We start from the raw sequence: 27048 nt of genomic DNA on the forward strand, positions 1-27048 counted from the left end.
GTGAAGACATGTTATTCGGGGATTCCTGACAGATATCAGTGTTACAATGTAACTTTCGTTTAATTTTAAAAAAAAATGGTTTGGAAATAGCAAAGTGCTACTTGTGCTTATAGCCCTATTATATATATTTCTAAACTCAGGACAAAATTTAGAAACTATTTAGCACGCGTGGTTTGGGGCAGTTGTAGATGCGTAACAGATTTTGGGGGTCAACGTTTGAAAAAGTGCGCTTTTTTACATGTATTCATCATATTTCATATATATTTCCTATAGTAAATTATATGATATGATGAAAATAATGGTATCTTTAGAAAGACCATTTAATGGCGAGAAAAACTGTATATAATATGTGTGGGTACAGTAAATGAGTCCGAGGAAAACTACAGCTAAACACAAACGCCGCAGAAAGGCAAAAAGAGCCCTGGTACCAAAGAGTAAGAAAATTGAAAAGTGGTCTGGTCACCAAGGGGTTAATAGCAGTCTGTCAGGAAGGCTATATACATATTTATAATGATAACTTGTATCTATTTTTAAAGGGCTGACAATGGCAAGAGCATCCATTGTAATAGGTAAAATTCTCCAACTGGTTGCTAAGCTAGCTTATCTTTGTCGCTAAACAGCTGGTTAAATAATGTTTTATGGTAGGTTAACTCTTTGTTTGCTGATGTTAAACAGGGGTTGTGCTGGGGAACCTCAGATTCTTTGTCAGAGAGGCTTAGATGTCAAGAAAACCTTTTCTCATGTAGTAGTTTGCCGATTTCAGTGAGTATTTGTTGTTCGTATCGGTCAAGGGTAGGAATCCTTCGGCACTCCAAATGTTTTGAACTAAATCTCCCCTGATGTTTTGCCAATATTATGGCAGTAAGAGCATTATGTGAGATGTAGTCCATCTGGAGTGTCAAAGGTTGGCTACGTCTCGTATAGGTAATCAAATAGATAAATCTCAATTAAAATTGCAGTTGGATTTTGTGACTGCTATTAAAATATAAGCTGCTCTAAAAATATATAATGAAACTGTCAATTGATCTTTTAACTGTGATATATTAATATCCTGTAACATGCTTTAGCACTGCAAAATAAACAGTATTCTTAGAAGAAAAAAAAGATCTGTTTCCTTGTTATCTCTACAGTGAGCAAAGTTTTTTCCCCCGAGAGTCTGTTTATTTGGGAGCGAGGACCTGGGGCCATTTGGTGCGTCTGTTAAAGGACCACTATCCGCACCCAGACCACTTCAGCTCAATCAAGTGGTCTGGTTGCCAGGTCCCTCTAGTGTTAGCCCTGCAGCTGTAAACATAGCGTTTACACTCAGGGTTAATCCAGCCTCTAGTGACTCTCTCACTGACAGCCGCTAGAGGCGCTTCCGCGATTCTCACTGTGAAAATCACAGTGAGAAGACGCTGACGTCCAAAGGAAAGCATTGAGTAATGCTTTCCTATGGACGGTTTGAATGCGCCCGCGGCTCTTACCGCGCATGCGCATTCGACGCTGACGTTGGCAGGAGGAGGAGAGGTCACCAGTGCCGAGGGAGCCCGGCGCTGGAGAAAGGTAAGTGACTGAAGAGGTTTTAACCCCTTCAGCCCAGCGGGAGGGGGGCCATGAGGGTGGGGGGGACCTAAGGACAACATAGTGCCAGGTACTATAGTGCTCCTTTAAGTTGATAGGGCTTCTACTTGATACAACAACAACAAAAATGGCGCTAATTGAATTTAAAGTGCCAGTGCAAAATGCAGCAAATTAAAGGGATACTATAGTACATATATACAAAGCTGTATTGCTGGCACTATTGCTCCCTCTGCATCCCCCCTCCCCTTCTTTCCTTTGGGAAAAAACGTCCAGTGTCCGATACCAGACCAAAGGTCTGTTAGGATGCAGGAAGCCACTGGAGGCAGACTTAGTGCTGCAATGTAAATATTGTACTTTCTCTGGAGCTGCAATGTTTAACATTGCAACACTATGTGCAATAGGGGCACTGCACCCAGACCACTTCAATGAGCTGACATGGTCCTGGTGCCTATACACTGCGTGCAGAATTATTAGGCAAATGAGTATTTTGACCACATCATCCTCTTTATGCATGTTGTCTTACTCCAAGCTGTATAGGCTCGAAAGCCTACTACCAATTAAGCAGATTAGGTGATGTGCATCTCTGTAATGAGAAGGGGTGTGGTCTAATGACATCAACACCCTATATCAGGTGTGCATAATTATTAGGCAACCTCCTTTCCTTTGGCAAAATGGGTCAAAATAATGACTTGACAGGCTCGGAAAAGTTAAAAATAGTGAGATATCTTGCAGAGGGATGCAGCACTCTTAAAATTGCAAAGCTTCTGAAGCGTGATCATCGAACAATCAAGCGTTTCATTCAAAATAGTCAACAGGGTCGCAAGAAGCGTGTGGAGAAACCAAGGCGCAAAATAACTGCCCATGAACTGAGAAAAGTCAAGCGTGCAGCTGCCAAGATGCCACTTGCCACCAGTTTGGCCATATTTCAGAGCTGCAACATCACTGGAGTGCCCAAAAGCACAAGGTGTGCAATACTCAGAGACATGGCCAAGGTAAGAAAGGCTGAAAGACGACCACCACTGAACAAGACACACAAGCTGAAACGTCAAGACTGGGCCAAGAAGTATCTCAAGACTGATTTTTCTAAGGTTTTATGGACTGATGAAATGAGAGTGAGTCTTGATGGGCCAGATGGATGGATTGGTAAAGGGCAGAGAGCTCCAGTCCGACTCAGACGCCAGCAAGGTGGAGGTGGAGTACTGGTTTGGGCTGGTATCATCAAAGATGAGCTTGTGGGGCCTTTTCGAGTTGAGGATGGAGTCAAGCTCAACTCCCAGTTTCTGGAAGACACCTTCTTCAAGCAGTGGTACAGGAAGAAGTCTGCATCCTTCAAGAAAAACATGATTTTCATGCAGGACAATGCTCCATCACACGCGTCCAAGTACTCCACAGCGTGGCTGGCAAGAAAGGGTATAAAAGAAGAAAATCTAATGACATGGCCTCCTTTTTCACCTGATCTGAACCCCATTGAGAACCTGTGGTCCATCATCAAATGTGAGATTTACAAGGAGGGAAAACAGTACACCTCTCTGAACTGTGTCTGGGAGGCTGTGGTTGCTGCTGCACGCAATGTTGATGGTGAACAGATCAAAACACTGACAGAATCCATTGATAGCAGGCTTTTGAGTGTCCTTGCAAAGAAAGGTGGCTATATTGGTCACTGATTTGTTTTTGTTATGTTTTTGAATGTCAGAAATGTATATTTGTGAATGTTGAGATGTTATATTGGTTTCACTGCTAAAAATAAATAATTGAAATGGGTATATATTTGTTTTTTGTTAAGTTGCGTAATAATTATGCACAGTAATAGTCACCTGCACACACAGATATCACCCTAAAATAGCTATAACTAAAAACAAACTAAAAACTACTTCCAAAAATCTTCAGCTTTGATATTAATGAGTTTTTTGGGTTTATTGAGAACATGGTTGTTGTTAAATAATAAAATTAATCCTCAAAAATACAACTTGCCTAATAATTCTGCACTCCCTGTAGTGTCCATTTAACCCTTTAGTGACCATGGACGTATCAGGGATGTCTGACAAAAAACGGTCCTTAAGGACCTCGAATGTACCTGATATGTCCGTGGGGAATTAGAGTGCTGGAAGCGATCATGAGCTAAAATGATCTTAAAATAGGTAAACATAAACAATCCATAAGAACAGTAAAAATGTATGTACCAGCTGCCATCTGGTAGATTGTGTTTCAACCTGAAGGTTAATGTTGGAAACTGGTATGCATGTAATAAGGTGCATCCGCCAAGGAGTCTCCCATTGCAAAGGGTGGAGGAGATAGTGGCAACTGTCTCTTTAAGCATGCCATACCCGCCGTCTTACATAGTTACATAGCTGAAAAGAAACTTGCGTCCATCAAGTTCAGCCTTCCTCACATATGCTTTTGCTGTTGATCCAAAAGAAGGCAAAAAACCCAGTCTGAACCACTTCCAATTTTGCAACAAACTATGAAAAAATTCCTTCTTGACCCCAAAATAGCAGTCAGATGTCTCCTTGGATCAAGCAGCTGTTTCCCCACTAATTAGAAATTACCGTATTTATCAGCGTATAACACGCACTTTTTCTCCCTGAAAATAGGGGGGAAATGATGGGTGCGTGTTATACGCCGATATCCCATATTTACTTACCTGTCTTGACGCGTGGGCCGGCTTCACAGCGCGCACCGCGGTACTGGAACTTCAATTTCAGGTTCCGGTTTCCGGCGGGACTGAAAGGAAGTGTGCACACTAGGGGGGGGGGATACTATGGGAGGGGGGGGAGAATACTATGGAAAGGGGGGGAACACTATGGGATGGGGGGGGGATACTATGGGAGGGGGGGAAATTTCCTGGAATTTCCTTCTTAAAATGAGGTGCGTGTTATACGCCGGTGTTGGTTTTAATTTGTTTCTTTTATATTTATTACCCAATGGTACATACTGTGAAATGTACCTTTCTAATATTTGTTTGAATAGTTTCCATTTATCCTCAGTGTTTTTATCACTAAGGAGTTTATGCCAGTCGATATGTTGTAGAGCTGCCCTAATCTTATTAAAATTGGCTTTTTTTTTAATTATATGTTTTAATATACCCCACGTGCTTTTGCTTTTTTGAGTTTATTTCAAAAGTTACCATATTGTGATCACTATTTCCCAAATGCTCCCCTACTTGAATGTTGGTTAAAAGATTAACATTGTTTGTTATAACGAGATCCAGACAAGCATCCTTTCTAGTTGGTGCTTGTACCAGTTGTGACATGAAGGTGAAACACATTCAAAAAATGGATTCCCCTAGCTGAAGTACTAGTCCCTCTACCCCAATTTATGTCCGGGTAATTAAAATCTCCAATAATTAACGTGTTACCCCTATTTGCAGCTTTACCAATTTGCTCTAACAGCAGTTCTTCCTCATTAATATTTACATTTGGTGATTTATAACATATCCCAACCAATAACGTATTTCCCTTTGTTTGCCCCAAGCAGATATCTACCCATAAAGCTTCCACATTTTCCTTGTCACACTCCACATGCCTAAGATTTGACTTTAACTCATGGTTGACATACAAACATACCCCACCACCCTTCTTGTTTTTCCTATCCTTCCTAAATAACGTGTACCCATTTAAGTTAACTGCCCAGTCATGTGTCTCATCCCACCATGTTTCTGTTATGCCTATTATATCGTATTGTTTAGTGTATGCTATTGCCTCTAGTTCCCCCATTTTGTTATATAGGCTCCTTGCATTAGTAAGCATACATTTAATATTACCATGAGTCATTTGTACTTTTTGTGAATTATCAATATTACATACCTCCTCTGTTCTGAGCTTCCCCCTCCCCCCATCGCCACCCCCTTTGTTCTGAGCTAAAGCCCATCTCATTTCTATACTATCTCCATTTTCTAGATTGCTTTGACCCTCCCCCCCTACTACTAGTTTAAAATCTCCTCCAACCTTCTAGCCATCCTATCCCCCAGCACAGCAGACCCTCTTCCATTTAGGTGCAATCCATCACGACTATACAGGTTGTACCCAAGCGCAAAATCGGCCCAGTGCTCTAAAAACCCAAAACCCTCTTTCCTGCACCAAGACTTCAGCCACGCATTGACCTCTCTAATCTCCCGCTGCCTTTCTGCTGTAGCGCGCGGCACAGGTAATATTTCTGAAAATATTACCTTGGAGGTCCTTTTCTTTAGCTTACTTCCTAGATCCCTGAACTCACTCTTTAGGACCTTCCATTTTCCTCTGACTTTGTCATTGGTACCAATATGGACCATGACAGCTGGGTCATCCCCAGCCCCTCCCAATAATCCCTCCACTCTGTCGGCAACATGCTGGACCCGAGCAACCGGGAGACAGCAAACTGTCCGGTTGAGTCGATCAGAGTGGCAGATTACCCTATCTACTCTCTTAATAATAGAGTCCCCTACCACCACAACCTGTCGAGACTTCCTTAGCCTCTCAACCCCTCCTGTACTAGAGGGGCTGTTCCCACGGCTGTTAGAAGGAACAGCTTCCTGCAGTACAGCTACTCCTGAGCTCCCAACATCTTTACTCAAACGGGCAAATCTGTTAGGCTGCACTAGATCAGGACTAGCTAAACCTTTCCTCTTCCCTCCCCCTCTGCTTCCTCGCCCCACTGTTACCCAGCTATGTGCCTGTTCTCCAACTGTCTCATCTCCTCCCACTCCACTACCTGCACCCACTAATCTCTGCTCAGTGAGCAGCAGACTCCTCTCAAGATTATCAATCTCCCTCAGTGTTGCAATTTGCCTCTCCAGATCTCCAATCCGAGCTTCCAGAAAAGCCACTCGCTCACACCCACCACAGAGGTATGGACCCTGGACAGATTTATCCAGGCATGCATACATGCAGCAGGATGTACACTGAGTAAAACCTGTAATCTTGCTAGCACTCATCCCCAGTTACAAAAAACACAAGTGAGCAAAAACAATATTTACCCTCTTGATTTCAACTCCTGTTGTTTTAACTCCTACTTAAAAGAGACTTCTTGAAATAGCCTACTTTCAAGCAAACTCCAGTGAGCAAGCTCTGTGAGTCAGTAGTGGGTTTATATTGGCAATACAAATCCCACACAGGTGGAAATTAGGGGGCAAAGAAAAAAATAAATAGATATGAAAAAGGGAAAAAAGTTAAAAAAAATTAAAATAAATCAAAACAGCAAGGATAAAAAATAAATTAAAAAGGATAAAAGTTAAAAAATAAAATACAAAACAAAAAATACAAAAAATGAAAACCTGCTTTTTCCACTTGGTATTAACTAATACCAACCACAGTCCACCAGTTCTCCAACAAACTCCTGTTGTTTTAACTCCTACTTAAAAGAGACTACTTTAAATAGCCTACTTTCAAGCAAACTCCAGAATTTACTACCTTCAAAAATCTGTAGACTCTACTAAATGTTTTCAGATGTTATGTCTATTACACACTCCCACTTGAATTGACGCATTTAAGTTACACTACTTTAGCTTGATAACATATTACAGTACCTGTTTTCACAACTCAATTGTTTAAGCTTGTTTATATACTATAAAATGAGGTTGATAATCCTAGGAGATTCTGTAATATGTTAAGATGACCCTAACCTGTACAACTCTTGCAAGTCTCCCTCTCTTTTTTCTGTACCACAATAATCACATACCTCAATAAAATAAAGAATTAAAAAGAAAAATAAGAAAAAACAGAAGTTGCCATGGTAATTGGAGTAACCCTTTAAATCTGTATGGCCTTTTTCTATTTTAACATCACAATACCCTGCACAGAATGGGATCCATAAATAAATGCTTTTTTTTTTTTTTTAACATTAATGGGGAAAAAATCTACTGGACAATACAGAACACTAATGTCACCTTTGGCATGACTTGAAATAACCACTGTGAACCAGGCATTATCTGTAATGTTCTTGTGACTAAATGGAAGTATGAAACATCTAGCGAATAGACTTCTTAGGAGAGTGTTGGCTTAGTAGCAAATGGAATTGTATACAATTTAGTCAGAACCCTACAATGCGTTACTTTGAATGTATTGTTGTGAGTTGAGCACAATCTGACCACATGGAAACACTGGAAACATATCCTTCCTATTATTCTAAAGATTCAGAGGCATTACGTTGTCAAATTGTGGCACTAGGACAGCTTATTTTATACTTTAGTTGAACAATAAAAAGGCTTAAAGTAATAATTTCTAGCACTTAAACTATATGTTCCTTCCCCTTAAACAATTTAACTCCTTTAGGACACTGCTTCAGTTTGCTTGTTTTGTACTTAAGAACACAAGCAATTTTGTTTTTTTATATCTGTTGCATATACAGTTGTAATCAAAATGATTCAACCCCAATTGCAAATCTGGTTTATTATCAACATTTACAGACTTTCAGCTGTTTGCAATCAACAAATCAAACAAAAGCAATTAAAATATCTCAAAACAATGAATGTATCAAGTGGTTTCCCAAAACTCAACTGAAAATGCAACTTATAACAACTCCTCCAGTCTCAAAATGTTTCAACACCCTAAATAGAATGCCTCACAACAGCACAAATATGCAAAATAGTTGTTGTCTCAAGCACACCTGATGCAACTAATGCAACCAAGTGTGCGTGAGCTGAAACACGTGAAATATCTGAACTGGTTAGAGGTTTGTGGAGTGTCAGGTTTGGCTGCATGTTAGAGATATAGCAAAGTCAAAAGAATAGTCCGCAATGTTAAAGGATCACTATAGCGTCAGGAAAACAAAATCGTTTTCCTGACACTATATAACCCTTAGGTCCCCCTCCCCCCACCCTCAGGGCCCCCCTCCCGCTGGGCTGAAGGGGTTAAAACCTCTTCAGCTACTTACTTTAATCCAGCTCCCTCAGTGCTGGTGACCTCTCCTCCCACTCCGACGTCAGCTCCCGAGTGGAGCGGAATGCGCATGCATTATAAAAACGCATTCATTAAAAACGCCCATAGGAAAGCATTTCTCAATGCTTTCCTATGGACGTTCTGCATGCTGAATGCGATTTTTCTCGTTGAGCGTTGCAGAAGCGCCTCAGGAAGACAGCCACTAGAGGCTGGATTAACCCTGCAATGTAAGTTTACATCTGAAAGGTTAAAACCTGGGGGGCCTGGCACCCAGACCACTTCATTGAGCTGACGTGGTCTGGTGACTATAGTGGTCCTTTAAGAGAAGAGATTATCACCCTTCACAAACAAGGAACAGGATACAAAAAGATAGTGAAGGCACAGAATTTTCCTAGAGACACTGTAGGAAGCATAGTTTGCAAGTTCAAACTTAAAGGAAAAGTGATTACACTACCTGGACAGGGCAAAAAAAGGAAGCTTTCAGTGGTTGCAACCAAATTGCTGAGAAGACAGGTTGTTAAACACCCTCAAGTGACTGCAAACGACCTGCAGCAAGACTTGGTGGCAACAGACACTAAGGTTTCAGTGAGCACAGTAAGGCGCATACACAGAAGGTTTTCATGCCAGAACTCCAAGACGTACGCAACTGCTGACCCAAAAGCACAAGAAAAGTCGGCTTCAGTATGCTCAAAATCATATAAATAAGCCACAGAAGTTTTGGATTCTGTTCTGTGGAGCGATGAAACAAAACTGGAACTTTTTTTGACCCAATGTACCAGCAGTATGTTTTGAGGAAGAAGAATGAAGCATATGTGGAAAAGAACACTGTGCCTATAATTAAGCATGATTGTGGCTCGGTGATGCTCTGGGGCTCCTTTGTAGCCCCTGGCACGGGAAAGCTGCAGCATGTGATAGGCAATATGGATTCATTGAAGTATCAGGAAAGCCTAGGAGAAAACGTCACGCCGTCTGTGAGGAAGCTGAAGCTTGGTCGTCATTTGACCTTCTAACAAGACAATGATCCACTTGAAGCATTTGTTGTGTTGAGCTATTTCAGTTGCTTTTGTTTGATTTGTTCATTGCAAGCAGCTAAAAGTCTGTACATTTTGAGAATAAACCTGTTTATTTGGAGGTAGAATAATTTGGATTACAACCAACGCATATTATATACAATTTTAAAGGAGAAAAATGCTGATTAATTATGTATGGATTGTCTTTTGTTATTATGTGAAATGGATTTTTTTCATTTGGTTTGGATGATGTTGTGCCCAGACTTGGATACTGATATGCACAATAACAATCAGCCACTCTTTCCCTGGTTGTGACTCACACAGCCTCCGTGGGGGGGAAAAAAAGTTGTATTTTTAATCAGATCTTACAGCACACTATGTTTACTTCAAATATCCTGCTCTGTTAACTTTAAAGGATTACTCCAACACTCCAAACAGAGTATTCATAAAACACTAAATTTGATTAGAGTAACCTATTTTTTAAAATGTTCCTTAATAAACACAAAAAATTACCTCCGCTCAGCACGTTTGCCCAAGCATTCTCTACTTTTAGTAGACACGGCCACACAATCTGTTGTATCCTGCGGTCTAAAGTGTGTGATCTCGTTTAACCCCTTAAGGACACATGACATGTGTGACATGTCATGATTCCCTTTTATTCCAGAAGTTTGGTCCTTAAGGGGTTAATGTCCTAGGCTACTGATACCAGCATGTTTTTATATATTAAACCTTTCTTGACAACAATCATCTTTATTAACGTGTATAGTATTTACAAACTTGTGCAAATGTATCTGGTACCATGCCACGGTTTATGCTAACTGTTTTGCCTCACCTGCTATTACTGTTGTGGTATTGCAGGCATGATTGTTATCACTACAAAAATAAAAATGAAAAAATGTAAACTAAAATTTACCTCCGTCACATCGCTGAGTTCTCCCCTCTGATTCTCCTTGCCTGACGTCAATCTCCCTAGCCAGAGGGGGAGGTCAGAGAGAATAAACTGAGGGGAGAACAGGGGAGACACGCATGTGTGCTGGCATCAGATGACAATTTTACACAGAATTGACATTAGCCACCATGGAACTTCATTCAGAGCTGGCTAATGACGCTGCCAGAGCTTAGGCAACTACGGAGTTAATCTCTGTATGTGCAATGTTTCATAGTGAAACACTGCACTTACAGATTCCAGGCACCATGGCAACTTCAAATCCCTGAAGAGGTCATGGTGCTTGGAGTAAGCCTTTAATTACATACATGAGGCTTCTCCAGGCTTTAGCAGGCTATTAACAAAACAGGAGATAGGAAATGCTAAATTAAACACAGTGTGCAATAAATACAGTTTAAGAATCGGACCCCTCTGTCAACCAATGCTCCTAGTGCTCACCGAGGACTCCAAGCACTCCACCCGACACCATCAGCACTGTAGTCCCCACGTCCAGCGTCACAGCTTGGCTGGGAACTCTTCATCCTCCACCCACCCTGGACCCAAGATCCAGCTTCCAGTGGGCAGACCTCTCCCACTCCAGAGAGCGCAGCAGGAACAGCTCTTAAAAGAACTAGTGATTATAATCCCAGGGGAGTATAGAGATATAGCAATCCCCAGGATAGATACAGCCGTTTCCCCCACACGAGATGAGACTCTATGTAGAGGGTAAGCAGGAACTAAATTTTAATGGAGGCACACTGGCCTTTTATGCAAGTTTCCCAACAAGGGTGACACCCACGTGGACCTTGTTAGAACAGTAATTAAATGTACAACACTCCCACACATTACACACAATCCCTCCCCTCATCCTGTGAGATAATTGAGTCAAGTTCTGTATGTAACGCCATTATCTCCAGGCAGAAAAACACTCATTTTTATAAAGTATCATAAGTATCCCAAAACACAACATATCCAAAAATCACCCAGATCAGAGCACGGGTTCAGGAAATTACTGGAAATCTCTTTTTGACCGACCACACTCATGCCCAAAACAGTTCCAGAGAATCAGGCTGTGCGGCCAGTCTATTTCAAACAGTCGAAATACACTTTGAATTACCAAACGCAATGGTTGATGAACATAGTCAGTATGTGTCACTTGTTTGTGGTCTTCTGCCAGTTGAACGCCGTTCGAATAGCCGAAGTTCCATGGAAGGTACTTGTTCAGCGGTGTTCGTGCCGCCGCGTGTCAGATTTGAATTCTATGAACTCAACGACAAAACACAGCTGAACACATTCGACTATATAAGATGGCCGCTGCCACGTGTTCGAATGTCGAATGGCGGCCACTTCGACTCACTTCGACTGTTCGGGAATTCGAAGTACCAGTTTGAAGTGCTACGGTACCAGTCCAAAAGGGCACAAACTGTATTTTTAAACAAGGTTTATCACAGGGGCCATAGTCACAGGGCAGGAGGCTGGCAAACAGGCCCCTCCAAGAACCAGTGGCAAGGTCACTTTTGCCACACCACTTCATTAACATAAAGTTGTTTTGGTGCATAGTGTGTTACAATCAAGAGGGAAACATATTTTCCTGCTTTCTGCAGGATAACCCCACACCTTTAGCTATGCCTTCCATTTTCTCGATGGAATGTAAATCAGCCAATGAGAAATGTGTGAGTTTAGCTGCTGTCTAAATGAGTCATTTATTACACGTGAGTTTACAGAGGAAGAGGTTCTATTTCAACTGTCAAAAGTAAAGACAAATAAGTCAATGGGACCTGATGGAATACACCCAAAGCTATTAAAAGAGCTTAGTGGTGTACTAGCAAAACCATTAACAGATTTATTTAACCAATCATTGATAACTGGAGTAGTCCCAGAAGATTGGAAGTTAGCGAATGTTGTGCCCATTCACAAGAAAGGTAATAGGGAGGAGTCGGGCAACTATAGGCCAGTAAGCCTTACTTCAGTAGTGGGGAAAGTGATGGAAACCATGTTAAAGGATAGGATTGTTGAACATCTAAAAACACATGGATTTCAAGACCAGAGACAACATGGGTTTACTTCAGGGAGATCATGCCAAACTAATCTTATTGATTTTTTTGATTGGGTAACTAAAATTATAGATCAGGGTGGTGCAGTAGACATTGCTTACCTAGATTTCAGTAAGGCTTTTGACACTGTTGCACATAGAAGGCTTATCAATAAACTACAATCTTTGAGTTTGGATTCGAATATTGTTGAATGGGTAAGGCAGTGGCTGAGTGACAGGCAACAGAGGGTTGTAGTCAATGGAGTATATTCGAAGCTTGGGCTTGTCACCAGTGGGGTACCTCAGGGATCTGTACTTGGACCCATTCTCTTTAATATTTTTATTAGTGATATTGCAGAAGGTCTTGATGGTAAGGTGTGTCTTTTTGCAGATGATACTAAGATATGTAACAGGGTTGATGTTCCAGGAGGGATAAGCCAAATGGAAAATGATTTAGGTAAACTAGAAAAATGGTCAGAGTTGTGGCAACTGACATTTAATGTGGATAAGTGCAAGATAATGCATCTTGGACGTAAAAACCCAAGGGTAGAGTACAAAATATTTGATAGAGTCCTAACCTCAACATCTGAGGAAAGGGATTTAGGGGTGATTATTTCTGATGACTTAAAGGTAGGCAGACAATGTAATAGAGCAGCAGGAAATGCTAGCAGAATGCTTGGTTGTATAGGGAGAGGTATTAGCAGTAGAAAGAGGGAAGTGCTCATGCCATTGTATAGAACACTGGTGAGACCTCACTTGGAGTACTGTACACAGTACTGGAGACCCTATCTTCAGAAGGATATTGATACCTTAGAGAGAGTTCAAAGAAGGGCTACTAAACTGGTTCATGGATTGCAGGATAAAACTTACCAGGAAAGGTTGAAGGATCTTAACATGTATAGCTTGGAGGAAAGATGAGACAGGGGGGATATGATAGAAACATTTAAATACATAAAGGGAATCAACACAGTAAAGGAGGAGACTATATTTAAAAGAAGAAAAACTACCACAACAAGAGGACATAGTCTTAAATTAGAGGGACAAAGGTTTAAAAATAATACCAGGAAGTATTACTTTACTGAGAGGGTAGTGGATGCATGGAATAGCCTTCCAGCTGAAGTGGTAGAGGTTAACACAGTAAAGGAGTTTAAGCATGCGTGGGATAGGCATAAGGCTATCCTAACTATAAGATAAGGCCAGGGACTAATGAAAGTATTTAGAAAACTGGGCAGACTAGATGGGCCGAATGGTTCTTATCTGCCGTCACATTCTATGTTTCTATGTTTCTATGAGTGAAATCAGCAACTCACACTGATCTCTCATTGGCTGAGCTGAGTATGTACTCTGTGTAAGTACTGCTAATAAACTGGTTACTTTGTAAAAGGAGAGGGATGAGACCAAGGGGGTACACATACGCTGCAGAAAGCTGCAATTTTATTTTTCTATTTTATCAGCACAACTAAATAAAGAATGCCAAGAATAGGATAGCATGCATGTGTTGGTAGTGCCTGGTGTGTCCATTTAAAGTTATACTGATGACTAATATAGCAGAATTCACTCATTATAATGATTTGTGACCTGTAACCTCTTATGGATGCATTATCTTTATTAGATCGCCTTAACCTTTACCGCTTACCAATGGTTCCTGCATGTCTGAGCATCTTTTGCCAGTGAATACTTGTATGTGTTGCTGACTCGATGCACAACAATGTACAAGGTAGTAGGTTATGCTCCAACAAGGAAGGTGGTACATTGAGCATTTAGTTACCATGTTTTGCGGTCCACATATTTCTGCTTCATTTAGTTATGAGGATCATTGAATTTCTCTATAGCGTTCTGCAAGTAATTTACGGCTGGTAATTATCTCTTGGAATTGAAAACAGGCTGTTTAAAAGAGCAAATGACTCAGACAATTAGTCGGTTTTATACACAAGTGAAATGAGTGTTTTCGTTTTTGTTCTCCGTAAAAGAAGAAAAGGTTTGAAGAATGAGCCGTGTAGAAGGTATTTTTGTATCTGTGCTACGAGGATTCGCTCTGATGTTACCTTTCTGTGACTATATCAATTAATTGGTTAGATCTGTATTAAGATGTCTGACAGCAGGGCTTGAGGTTGCGTTTTTCATGTTCAGTTTCATGATGGTCAGACTCGGCCGTCAATCACCTGCGATTACTGTATAGAAAAGTCACGTCCGAGGTTATTGCAAGAAAGAGGAGATCAGATCTCAACGGTTCTTGGTGAAAGGCCATACTTTGTGCTTGATTTGCGAGTGACTAGAAGCAGTGACGTTCAAGTGACCTTGCAAAGCAAAGACTTTCTATAAAGCTAATTGGCAAACTGGGAAGAAAGTCCCAACATACGAATTGACGAAGAGGGATTCACTGCCGACATGTTGCAGCCTAGTAATCGAATAATTCAACATTGTATTCTCTAGGACAGATCTGGGAAAAGTGATTAATTGTTCTATTGCAGTTATAAAGATACTCTGTGGGGTGGGGTGAATCTAGTGAAATAGAAGTGTTGGAGTATTTGTGGAATTTATTTATAACTATGATGGCATTGGATTATGCTTACAAAACAATGATAAGGTGCGCTGTGTCTTTAAGACCCAAGTGATTCAAAAGTGCAACTTGTGCAAAATATTATAATAAAGTGCAAAGTGTTAAAAGTGCACTCAAATGCGTAAATAAATATTATACATACATATGTCCTCTCGAATTATACATAAAAGAAAAGGAGAGACATAAAAACATAATAGTGTAAAATCGTTTTTAAAAAATATATATAAATATTAAATGCCAGAAGGGTGCACTCACAAACATAGAGCAGAAAGAGCCTGCTCTAGCTTTAATCGCTTCTTGAGATATACGACTGCATGAACGGAGATACTTCAAAATAATTTATTTGCCCAGCACAGCATAGAATAGTCACCTTCCTTCACATCCAATTTTCAAATACACACAAAGTCCGGTAAAAGTGCAGCTTCAGGGTGTCGACTGTCCCTTTGTATTGATCGCCGCTGTGGTTACCGTCTGTGTACGAAAAGACTTCCGGGAGGAGGGACTTCCTTGTATGCGTGACGTAAGGTGCGTAGCTTTGCGTGATGACGCGTTTCGCCGTATTCACGGCTTCATCAGATCTGCCCATGCAAGTCTTGTTCGTTGTTTTATACCCATCTTAATGGGTAAACATAGGTGATTGGCAATCAGAGTCCTTTACCTTAGCGTTGGTGTCAATTAAATACATATTACAAAAAACAAATATACTTTATTATGAGAACTTTCTTAATTAGAAAAATAACTATATTACTATACTTGTTTAAAAAAATCATAGATATTACTTAAAAAACTTATGAAAAAATGTATAAAAAATATATATATTATTATAAATCACATGATTTCCAAGGAATATATTCCGATAGACATATTTATAGAGACATTTTTTTTAAAAAGGCATTTTTGAAAAAGACATTTAAAGAGACATACTTCAGAATATACAATACACAAAAACCGGCACATAGCCTAAACTACGTATTCACAGTTCATACATGTTATAAAAAGGAGAAAAAATGTTTTTCTAAAAATAGAAAATATCTCTAAAATAGAGAAAAAGGAAAGAAAAGAAAAAAATTTCTTTAAAAATGAGGAGAAAAAAAATATTATTGGGAGAAAAAGAGGGAAGATAATATGTTTAAAACAAACACTAAATGGTTACCTTATTCTAAAATTAACTTAAAAAGTTAAACAGATCAAATTCTATGTTGAGTCCCCTAGGTTCTAACGTTTTAAATCTGTGGACCCATTGCATTTCTTTTTTGCCTATATCAATAATATGATTTCCCCCTCTCCATGATTTTTTTACTACCTCTATTCCTAGGAATACCAACCCTCTAGGGTCTTTATTATGACATTTCTTAAAATGTGCCGGAACGCTATGATTATCATAGCCCTTAATAATGTTATTTACGTGCTCATATATTCTTTTGTGTAGTGGGCGAATTGTCCGCCCCACATACTGTAGTCCACATGGGCATATTATTAAATAAATTACATTCTTACTAAAACACGTAATAAAATCTTTGATATAAAATTCAGTATCTTTCGTATTATTTTTAAATTTACTGACCCCCTTTAAAGTGGCATTTTTACTACACCTGCATCCTGCACATTTATTACAGGAATAAAACCCTTTTTTATTGTCTAAAAACGTCTTGGGAATTTCCTTTCTAGGATGATTAAAAGTGAGAATTTGTTTAAAATTCGGAGCTCCTCTAAACGTAATAAAGGGTTTTTCGGGGATAATTTTACTGAGTTCATTATCTTTCTTTAAAATATTACTTGCGCTTTTTCCTTAATCCCTATGTATATTTAGACAAATGGAGGTCATTTAGTTGCTCCAATGGCCATTGGAGGGATGCCCGCCTGCCAACGTCAAGGCAGACCCCCCCTAAGCGGGTCCTAACACTGACCCTTCAGCCTGCTTCCTTGAGCCTCTGGCAAAGATATCTCTAATGAGACAGAAAGGGGTATTTTTTATATACACCCCTTTACTTATTAACCCTTAATAGGGAACACATGGGATGGGTAGCAGCATTGTAACCAGGCTGTGTGATACAAAGTAAATACAAATACAAAAAGAGAAGTCCTGCGCTAAAGCAGCATGGACTACAACACACATCAGCCCCAATATGTAGTAAAAACCAAAGAAAAGAAAATGTTACTTGCGCTTTTTCCTTAATCCCTATGTATATTTAGACAAATGGAGGTCATTTAGTTGCTCCAATGGCCATTGGAGGGATGCCCGCCTGCCAACGTCAAGGCAGACCCCCCCTAAGCGGGTCCTAACACTGACCCTTCAGCCTGCTTCCTTGAGCCTCTGGCAAAGATATCTCTAATGAGACAGAAAGGGGTATTTTTTATATACACCCCTTTACTTATTAACCCTTAATAGGGAACACATGGGATGGGTAGCAGCATTGTAACCAGGCTGTGTGATACAAAGTAAATACAAATACAAAAAGAGAAGTCCTGCGCTAAAGCAGCATGGACTACAACACACATCAGCCCCAATATGTAGTAAAAACCAAAGAAAAGAAAATGTTACTTGCGCTTTTTCCTTAATCCCTATGTATATTTAGACAAATGGAGGTCATTTAGTTGCTCCAATGGCCATTGGAGGGATGCCCGCCTGCCAACGTCAAGGCAGACCCCCCCTAAGCGGGTCCTAACACTGACCCTTCAGCCTGCTTTCTTGAGCCTCTGGCAAAGATATCTCTAATGAGACAGAAAGGGGTATTTTTTATATACACCCCTTTACTTATTAACCCTTAATAGGGAACACATGGGATGGGTAGCAGCATTGTAACCAGGCTGTGTGATACAAAGTAAATACAAATACAAAAAGAGAAGTCCTGCGCTAAAGCAGCATGGACTACAACACACATCAGCCCCAATATGTAGTAAAAACCAAAGAAAAGAAAATGTTACTTGCGCTTTTTCCTTAATCCCTATGTATATTTAGACAAATGGAGGTCATTTAGTTGCTCCAATGGCCATTGGAGGGATGCCCGCCTGCCAACGTCAAGGCAGACCCCCCCTAAGCGGGTCCTAACACTGACCCTTCAGCCTGCTTCCTTGAGCCTCTGGCAAAGATATCTCTAATGAGACAGAAAGGGGTATTTTTTATATACACCCCTTTACTTATTAACCCTTAATAGGGAACACATGGGATGGGTAGCAGCATTGTAACCAGGCTGTGTGATACAAAGTAAATACAAATACAAAAAGAGAAGTCCTGCGCTAAAGCAGCATGGACTACAACACACATCAGCCCCAATATGTAGTAAAAACCAAAGAAAAGAAAATGTTACTTGCGCTTTTTCCTTAATCCCTATGTATATTTAGACAAATGGAGGTCATTTAGTTGCTCCAATGGCCATTGGAGGGATGCCCGCCTGCCAACGTCAAGGCAGACCCCCCTAAGCGGGTCCTAACACTGACCCTTCAGCCTGCTTCCTTGAGCTTCTGGCAAAGATATCTCTAATGAGACAGAAAGGGGTATTTTTTATATACACCCCTTTACTTACCCCTGACGTTGGCAGGCGGGCATCCCTCCAATGGCCATTGGAGCAACTAAATGACCTCCATTTGTCTAAATATACATAGGGATTAAGGAAAAAGCGCAAGTAACATTTTCTTTTCTTTGGTTTTTACTACATATTGGGGCTGATGTGTGTTGTAGTCCATGCTGCTTTAGCGCAGGACTTCTCTTTTTGTATTTCTTTAAAATATGCCAATGTTTATTCACTATTGATTTCATTTTATTGCACTCTTGATTAAAATCAAAAACCAAGGGTAATATGATTTCTCTTTCTTTATTTGGATTTCTTATTTCTTCCTGGTTACTCACTGATTGGTTAGATTCTAAACTTACTATTTCATTATATGCTTTTTCCTGAATTTGTTGGGGATACCTCTTTTGCTTAAATCTATCCATAATTATCATGGCTTGTTCCTCGAATTTATCTTTATCGGTACAGTTCCTCCTAATCCTCTGCAGTTGGCCTTTGGGGATATTGTTAAGCCAAGGAGTATAGTGGCCACTGTTGTATAAAACATAATTGTTAGAATCCACCTTCTTAAAAAAGTGTTTTGTTTTTATCTCCTCATTTTCTATATATATTTCTAAATCTTTCCAAATACGAATGTAAGGTTTTAGACAAAGGGCTTAAGTTTGCCCCCAGTCGTAAGTTTGACTCCTTCTCGGCATATGTAGACATGTTGAAGTTTTCTAGAGGTTTAACACTAAAAAGGTTTTTTTATCTAAATAAATGTAAAGAGAAAGTTATAGATAACACCCATACCAATTTAAAAAAATAAGTCTAGTTTCTATCCCAGAAATTATAGGACTAGTGCTATTGATATCTTTGAAAAATCAGTAACAGAAGATTTTGAGAAATTAGAAAAAAAGATCAAAAATAGGAGGAATAATCTAAACAAAGAGGAAAGAGAGGCATTACAGCAATTAAGAAGTAACAAAACAATTATCATAAAGCCCGCGGACAAGGGAGGAAGTATAGTGGTACAAGATTCAGAGATGTATATAAAAGAATGTTATAGACAACTCCAAGATCAAAATGCCTATAAAGTCTTAGAAAAAGATCCTATAGAGGAAATAAAAAAAATCCTTGTATGAATTGTTGGATAGGGGAAGAGAGGACGGCATTCTGAATGAGGACGAATACAAATTTTTACATAATGATTTCCCCAGAATGCCAGTCTTCTATACCCTACCCAAGGTCCATAAGGATAAAATGAACCCCCCTGGAAGACCCATTGTTTCGGGGATACATTCCATTTCCGCCAATCTTTCGAAATATGTAGACACATGGCTGCAGGATTTAGTTAAGATGGTGCCTTCGTACCTAAAGGATACATTAGATGTTATCAATTTTTTAAAAAATGTTAAATGGAAGAGTACATATATATTGGTAACTTGTGATGTATCTTCGTTATATACCTCCATTCCCCATGCACAAGGCTGTCAAGTAATAGAAGATTCCCTAAATAGATCTAATAAATTTTCAAATGAACATGTTGATTTTTTAATTAAGAGTATTAATTGGATTTTACACAATAATTATTTTTTATTTAATTCTCATTTTTACTTACAGTGCCAAGGAACGGCTATGGGGACCAGGTTTGCCCCAAGTTATGCGAATTTATACATGGCCGGCTGGGAAGAAAAACATGTGTATGAGAGCCCGGAATGGGGGGCAAACCTGGTCCTATATTATAGATATATAGATGATTTAATTTTTATATGGGATGGACATGAAGAAGCTCTTAAAGAATTTTTAGAAAAACTTAATAATAATAACTGGGGTATTAGTTTGACTAGTGTTTTTAGTAAGACAAATATTAATTATTTAGATTTAGAAATATATATAGAAAATGAGGAGATAAAAACAAAACACTTTTTTAAGAAGGTGGATTCTAACAATTATGTTTTATACAACAGTGGCCACTATACTCCTTGGCTTAACAATATCCCCAAAGGCCAACTGCAGAGGATTAGGAGGAACTGTGCCGATAAAGATAAATTCGAGGAACAAGCCATGATAATTATGGATAGATTTAAGCAAAAGAGGTATCCCCAACAAATTCTGGAAAAAGCATATAATGAAATAGTAAGTTTAGAATCTAACCAATCAGTGAGTAACCAGGAAGAAATAAGAAATCCAAATAAAGAAAGAGAAATCATATTACCCTTGGTTTTTGATTTTAATCAAGAGTGCAATAAAATGAAATCAATAGTGAATAAACATTGGCATATTTTAAAGAAAGATAATGAACTCAGTAAAATTATCCCCGAAAAACCCTTTATTACGTTTAGAGGAGCTCCGAATTTTAAACAAATTCTCACTTTTAATCATCCTAGAAAGGAAATTCCCAAGACGTTTTTAGACAATAAAAAAGGGTTTTATTCCTGTAATAAATGTGCAGGATGCAGGTGTAGTAAAAATGCCACTTTAAAGGGGGTCAGTAAATTTAAAAATAATACGAAAGATACTGAATTTTATATCAAAGATTTTATTACGTGTTTTAGTAAGAATGTAATTTATTTAATAATATGCCCATGTGGACTACAGTATGTGGGGCGGACAATTCGCCCACTACACAAAAGAATATATGAGCACGTAAATAACATTATTAAGGGCTATGATAATCATAGCGTTCCGGCACATTTTAAGAAATGTCATAATAAAGACCCTAGAGGGTTGGTATTCCTAGGAATAGAGGTAGTAAAAAAATCATGGAGAGGGGGAAATCATATTATTGATATAGGCAAAAAAGAAATGCAATGGGTCCACAGATTAAAAACGTTAGAACCTAGGGGACTCAACATAGAATTTGATCTGTTTAACTTTTTAAGTTAATTTTAGAATAAGGTAACCATTTAGTGTTTGTTTTAAACATATTATCTTCCCTCTTTTTCTCCCAATAATATTTTTTTTCTCCTCATTTTTAAAGAAATTTTTTTCTTTTCTTTCCCTTTTCTCTATTTTAGAGATATTTTCTATTTTTAGAAAAACATTTTTTCTCCTTTTTATAACATGTATTAACTGTGAATACGTAGTTTAGGCTATGTGCCGGTTTTTGTGTATTGTATATTCTGAAGTATGTCTCTTTAAATGTCTTTTTCAAAAATGCCTTTTTAAAAAAATGTCTCTATAAATATGTCTATCGGAATATATTCCTTGGAAATCATGTGATTTATAATAATATATATATTTTTTATACATTTTTTCATAAGTTTTTTAAGTAATATCTATGATTTTTTTAAACAAGTATAGTAATATAAAGTTATTTTTCTAATTAAGAAAGTTCTCATAATAAAGTATATTTGTTTTTTGTAATATGTATTTAATTGACACCAACGCTAAGGTAAAGGACTCTGATTGCCAATCACCTATGTTTACCCATTAAGATGGGTATAAAACAACGAACAAGACTTGCATGGGCAGATCTGATGAAGCCGTGAATACGGCGAAACGCGTCATCACGCAAAGCTACGCACCTTACGTCACGCATACAAGGAAGTCCCTCCTCCCGGAAGTCTTTTCGTACACAGACGGTAACCACAGCGGCGATCAATACAAAGGGACAGTCGACACCCTGAAGCTGCACTTTTACCGGACTTTGTGTGTATTTGAAAATTGGATGTGAAGGAAGGTGACTATTCTATGCTGTGCTGGGCAAATAAATTATTTTGAAGTATCTCCGTTCATGCAGTCGTATATCTCAAGAAGCGATTAAAGCTAGAGCAGGCTCTTTCTGCTCTATGTTTGTGAGTGCACCCTTCTGGCATTTAATATTTATATATATTTTTTAAAAACGATTTTACACTATTATGTTTTTATGTCTCTCCTTTTCTTTTATGTATAATTCGAGAGGACATATGTATGTATAATATTTATTTACGCATTTGAGTGCACTTTTAACACTTTGCACTTTATTATAATATTTTGCACAAGTTGCACTTTTGAATCACTTGGGTCTTAAAGACACAGCGCACCTTATCATTTTTTTGTATTCACGAGAGTGTTTTGAGGAGTTTCTACACTTATTTTTTGGTGCAGCTTCATTTTAAAGTAGATTATATTAATTGGAGACTAGTATTTTACGAGCGCCTACTTTTTACTTGTTTTTTTTGTATATTGGATTATGCTTGCCATAATGCTTTGCCAGTTACAATTCTACTTATTGTTTCTCTATCTTCTATAATAGATTTGAATGAATATTGGATATCGGATATTCAGTAACATTTCGGCAGGTGTTACTCACAGATGACCCTGTGTCCTGCCGAGGTCAATGCAGAATTTATTGCTATATCCTCTAAATACCATCGAACTTTCTACTTGAAGTCATGTAGATAAATCGACTTGTTTTTACTTAGTTAAATCTTACTTGGTTGGAAGCCTATTGTGCTACTACATGCAGACTATTTATTTATTTTCAGTAGAATAACTATTTTATTTTACATCTCTGCAGCTGGTGGTGTATCAGAAAAAAGTACATAGAATTTGCGGAAACAGGTTGTTTATAAATGTATTCGTTTGTATGTTCTTACTTATTTCTTAGTATTCATGATTGCTCAATGTCATGCTCCGGCTGAGGTGGAGTACCTATATCAGTAGCAGTTTTCCCATGATTCTCAGCTTCACACATGGGCGTTAAATGTATATGCCAACAGTGCACTTGGTTCAAGCTCTGGCTAAAGTTACCCTTCACTGATTGGCTTGTTTTTCCCAAGTTTACTTTGTGTTGACTTCAATAGAGACTTCATGGGTGATTTTGCTTGAGTAAAAGGGACACAATGGGGCGTGGTCTGGACTCCGAGCAATATGGACGTCTAACCCCTGAGCTCCTCACCACCAAGCTTCTAATAAGCAAATTGCGACTCACTGGGGGGGAAAGGGAAAGGGATGATATGGCTAAAAACTGAGTGCAACGCTTAACCAGCATTATACTAGCCCCCAGGAGACTGACCCACACAACGTACACGACCCCAACCCTAAGAGGTACTCTGACCTACAACACACACTGCTCCGCATTCTCCATTAGACTATACACAAGGTGGTGTACAGACACCTGACGGATACTCGCCTCCTGCTACAATCCTACCCGCTGGATGGTTCCACATACCTAAAGTGGAATTACTTGAGGAGTCGAGACCTTCTCCCCCACTGTAGGCTAATGCCGGCAGGTCTGGTCGTCGACTGCCACCGCAGTCACATGAACGCCCTCAACTAGAGGGATACTCGTCCCCAACTCTTGGGTGACGCACCTGTCTCTTCCCTGAGACACACCCAACCCCTCCCCTCCTGCCTCCCTCCCCACCCCCATACCACTCCCCCCCCAAGTCCAACCCACACCCCACTCTTCTCCCACTTCCCCCACACTGATACGGGCCCGCCAGTCAGGAGGATAGAAAACTCTCTAGAGGGGCAGACCCTGGACGCGGGAGCACCGACGTTGTGACCAACCGCGTACCCGCAACCCACCCCTTCCCTCCGACTGCTGGCCTTCCACCGGCGCCCAACACCCACATGGCCTATGTCCCTGACCCATATCGGGTCCTGACCCTGAACTGCAGGGGGCTGAATATCCCAGAACGGCGGACCCAGCTGCTGAGAGAACTGCACAGACTCCGTAGCCTTTCTGCAAGAAACCCATTTCAGGGAGGGATCCGCACCTTCACTAAAAAGCAGGCATTACCCCACTGCCGCTCTCAGCAATCACCCCACCGCCCCAAAGGCGGGAGTGGCGATCCTCCTAAATACGAAACTCCAATTCAAGGAACAGGAAAGACTCACAGACCCACAGGGCCGCTACCTCTTCCTGAAAGGAGAAGTCCAGAACCGCAGATATGCCTTCGCAACACTCTGCATACCCAACCAAATCCAGGCCCAACATGTCCACAGGACCCTCACCAAGATCTCTACATTCACAGAAGCAACGCTCATCGTAGGAGGAGACTTCAACGTCCCCCTACACCCACTTCTAAACACCTCTACGAGCCACAGCAGTCTCCCACAAGGGGCAATTTGGAGCATCCACACAGCCCTGAGAGGCCTAAGACTGGTTGACTGCGGGTGGGCAACACCTTCCACTGACAGAGAATACACACACTACTCTGCCCTCCACAAACGCTATGCGAGGATCGATTATCTCTTCTTGCAACGAGAACAACTCTCGGCGCTGCAGACATCGGAGATCGGACCTGCCCTGTGGTCGGACCATGGGCCGGTCACGCTAACAATGGACTCCCTGCAGGTGAGGTCTGCCTCATGGACGTGGAGACTACAAGATTCCCTCCTCCTGGACCTAGGGACACGAGAAAGGGTGACCGAGGACCTGACCATGTTCTTTGACCTGAACACGACGGCCGAACACACAGCAGCTACAATATGGGAAGCACAGAAGAGCATAATCCGGGGCACATTGATGAGACTGGCTTCCAAAAAAAAGAGGGAATCCCGTCAACAGGTTTCCAACTTAATAGCAAATATAACAACACTTGAAATGCAGCACAAACGATCCCAGCTCGAATCAACCTACGTGACACTGCTGGAAGCACGCAGACTCTTGAAAGAACACATCACCCACTCCCACTACCGTAACATACAACGATCGAAGGCCTTCTTTTACCAACACGCCAACAAAGGTGGGAAACTCCTAGCGAGGATGCTCAGGGGACCCCAAACACAGGCCCAAGTTCATAAGATACGACTCGCCGACGGCACGGTGACCCAATTCCCAGACAAGATCGCCGCAGAGTTCCGGAACTTCTACTCCACCCTGTACAATACTACACACCCCAGCCAACAAACTATGGAGTTAAATGGACACGGTAGGGAATGGATCAGCTTCAGTTAATTTAATTATATAGCTTGGAGTCCCCTGGAGCTGTCTTCACATTTAGTGTTACACCATTTTCTAGTAGCTTTACATTGAATGAGCTTTCCGTTAAGCTCCTCCATGTGTCTCATTCCCTCCCAGCCCCTCCATGTGTCTCATGCTCTCCACCAAGCTCCTCCATGTGTCTCATTCCCTCCCAGCCCCTCCATGTGTCTTATTCCCTCCCCTCAGCCCCTCCATGTGTCTTATTCCCTCCCCTCAGCCCCTCCATGTGTCTCATTACATAGAAACATAGAATGTGACAGCATATAAGAACCATTTGGCCCATCTAGTCTGCCCAATTTCCTTAATACTCTCATTAGTCCCTGGCCCTATCTTATAGTTAGGATAGCCTTATGCCTATCCCATGCATGCTTAAACTCCTTCATGGTGTTAACCTCTACCCTCTCAGTAAAGTAATTCTTCCTGATATTATTTTTAAACCTTTGCCCCTCTAATTTAAGATTATGTCCTCTTGTTGTGGTAGTTTTTCTTCTTTTAAATATAGTCTCCTCCTTTACTGTGTTGATTCCCTTTATGTATTTAAATGTTTCTATCATATCCCCCCTGTCTCGTCTTTCCTCCAAGCTATACATGTTAAGATCCTTCAACCTTTCCTGGTAAGTTTTATCCTGCAATCCATGAACCAGTTTAGTAGCCCTTCTTTGAACTCTCTCTAAGGTATCAATATCCTTCTGAAGATAGGGTCTCCAGTACTGTGTACAGTACTCCATTGACTACTACCCTCTGTTGTCTGTCACTCAGCCACTGCTTTACCAATTTAACAATATTGGAATCCAAACGTAAAGATTGCAGTTTATTGATAAGCCTTCTATGTGCAACAGTGTCAAAAGACTTACTGAAATCTAGGTAAGCAATGTCCACTGCACCACCCTGATCTATTATTATAGTTACCTGATCAAAAAAATCAATAAGATTAGTTTGGCATGATCTCCCTGAAGTAAACCCATGTTGTCTCTGATCTGGAAATCCATGTGACTTCAGATGTTCAACAATCCGATCCTTTAACATGGTTTCCATTACTTTCCCCACTTCTGAAGTAAGGCTTACTGGCCTGTAGTTGCCCGACTCCTCCCTACTACCCTTTTTGTGAATGGGCACAACAGTCGCTAATCTTCTACGACTACTCCTGTTAACAGTGATTGGTTAAATAAATCTGTTAATGGTTTTGCTAGTACACCACTAAGCTCTTTTAATAACTTGGGGTGTATTCCATCAGGTCCCATTGACTTATTTGTCTTTACTTTTGACAGTTAAAATAGAACCTCTTCCTCTGTAAACTCACATGTAACAAATTACACATTTGTCCTTTTTCCTAACTGAGGCCCCTTTCCTTCATTTTCATCTGTAAATACTGAACAAAAATAAAATAAATGAGGTGCTGTTGAGTTAATTAGAAAGCACAAATCTTTACAGATTGAATTAGGCACAGATGGGTATTGAACCCATAATATTTGGTTTACGAGACCAACGCCTTGCCACTGCGCCATTCCCTCCCCCCAGCTCCTCCATGTGTCTCATTCCCTGTCCTTGGCCCCTCCGTGTGTCTCATTCCCTCCATGTGTCTAATTTCCTTCCCAGCCCCTCCAGGTGTCTTATCACCCCCTCCCCTCCAGCCCCTACATGTGTCTTATCCCCCTCATTCCCTCCATATGTTTCAATCCCTCCACCCAGTCCCTCCATGC

This window comes from Pelobates fuscus, chromosome 13 (assembly GCF_036172605.1).
Source record: "Pelobates fuscus isolate aPelFus1 chromosome 13, aPelFus1.pri, whole genome shotgun sequence".
Lineage (NCBI taxonomy): Eukaryota > Metazoa > Chordata > Amphibia > Anura > Pelobatidae > Pelobates > Pelobates fuscus.